Genomic DNA, 2,074 nt, shown 5'->3' with positions numbered 1-2,074 from the left:
TGATGTTACATCTGGCATCCAAAATTTGGAGCTTGGATCTCAAAAACAAACTACTGCAAAGTGAAGCAGTGTCAGAGCGTGATTCTTTTACTGATAGTCATGTGACCAAAATTGGGCATCTTACAATAAAAAAGTAATTAATTATAGTTACAAGTTACTTTTTCCAAAAAGTAATTGAGTTAGGAGCTCAGTTACTACATTGTATAAGTAATTGTTACCTAAGTAACTGTGATGTTAATTTTATGTTCTACAGTGGGATGTGCTAGTGGTCACCTTCCTGCACTTCCTGTTTTCAGTGTTGCACTCCATGTAGCTGTTCGGTGTTTGTGGCTCACTAAAATTGATCTGATTTCTCTGTACCGAGTAATCATAGCACATAAGCATGCTAAAAACACATTTCTGTTGTTTCACCTAGCTTTCAGGGAACAATTTGAGTTTGCACGCAGTTTAATTTGTGTTGAAAGGGTTGCTTTCCCAGTTAGCTCAGCCTCAGCGCGGCTATGGCTACTTCTGTCTCTCCCTCTCCATCTCCTATCTCTTACTCTGAGTGTCAGATGTTTAGTTACTCCTCTGCCTCCTTTAGTGATAATGGTACGTGTAATAAATGTAGCATTTTTGTAGCTGGAAGCGAGGGTGTCGGAATTGGAGGCCCGGCTCCACACTGTTGAAAAGCCCATAGATAGCCATAGCTACTTAGCTAGCGTGAGGCTAATTAGATCAAAACCACCCCGTAGCGGTCCTCCAGTAGAACCCGAGCAGTCAGGACCTCAGGCCAGCTAGGTGACGGTACGTAGGAAGCATAGAACCCAGCCCGTGGGACACCACCAACCTGTCCACGTTTCAAATAGATTTTCTCCACTCAGTGACGCACTCACTTGCAAGCCGACTTTGATCATTGGTAGCTCCATAGTCAGAAACGTGGCATTAGAGTCGCCAGCAACCATAGTTAAATGTTTACCTGGGGCCAGTGCGGGCGACATTAAATCTTATCTGAAACTGCTGGCTAAGGATAAGCGTAAATACAGTAAGATTGTTATTCACGCTGGCGGTAACGACACCCGGTTACGCCAATCGGAGGTCATATGTTGCTTCTGTGTGTAAGTTTGCCAATGCTATATTGGACTCCGTAATTTTCTCTGACCCCTGTCTGATCGGACCAATGACGACATGTTTAGCCGCATGCTGTCCTTCAACCGCTGGTTGTCTAGGTAGTGTCCTGAAAACAACGTGGGCTACAATGATAATTGGAACACTTGAGGAAAACCTAGTCTGATGCGAAGAGACGGCATCCATCCCTTTTTGGATGGAGTAGCTCTTCTTTCTAGGAGTTTGGCCAATTTTATTTGTCCTCCATGACAACCCAGGGTCCAGACCAGGAAGTAGAGTTGTAATATGACACACTCCTCTGCACCTTTTGTACTGTTACCCACCCACTACCCCAGCAGAACAGTGTCCCGCCCACGGCCAAAATCAAATGGAGAACTAAAGGAAGACCCAGAACACACGGGAGGTACTATGTCTCAAAGCTGGCCAGGGAACGCTTTGAAATCCCCTCGGAAGAGCTGGCCCAAGTGGCTGGGGAGAGGGAAGTCTGGGCCTCTCAACTTAGGCTGTTGCCCCTGTGACCTGGCTCCGGATAAGTGGAAGAAAATGGATGGATGGACAGTGGGATGCAAAAGTTTGTTAAATCTCATGATTTATCTGTATAAATTATTGGCAACAATAGAAAAAACAAGTAAACATATCGAACACTCACACACAGTAATATTTGAGAAGTGAAACGAAGTTTATAGGATTCACAGAAAGTGTGTGATGATTGTTTCAACAAAATAAGACAGGTGCATTAATTTGGGCTCTGTTGTCATTTTACTTATTCCAAAACCTTTTATCTAATTTCATCACCATGATAAAAGATAATTGTTTCAGTCTTGCTGTTTAGTTTCAGAAAGTTTGTGGCCAGCCAACCTATAACCTCAGTTATGCAATCCGAGAATGTGTCCATAAAGTTTTGACGGTTAACCCTCTCAGGCTCAAAATAAGTTTTGATAAAAGGACGAACAACTAAGTCCTTCAG

At 43.4% G+C, this 2,074-nt stretch overlaps 1 pseudogene; it reads left to right on the top strand.

Moving 5' to 3' along the window:
* The first annotated feature begins 500 nt into the window (after positions 1-500).
* LOC139071701 (uncharacterized) lies at positions 501-1,356 on the top strand (annotated as a pseudogene).
* The last annotated feature ends 718 nt before the right edge of the window (positions 1,357-2,074 follow it).

Source organism: Nothobranchius furzeri, chromosome 9, assembly GCF_043380555.1.
Source record: "Nothobranchius furzeri strain GRZ-AD chromosome 9, NfurGRZ-RIMD1, whole genome shotgun sequence".
NCBI classification, from domain to species: Eukaryota; Metazoa; Chordata; class Actinopteri; order Cyprinodontiformes; family Nothobranchiidae; genus Nothobranchius; species Nothobranchius furzeri.
This window is presented reverse-complemented; position numbering and strand designations above follow the sequence as displayed.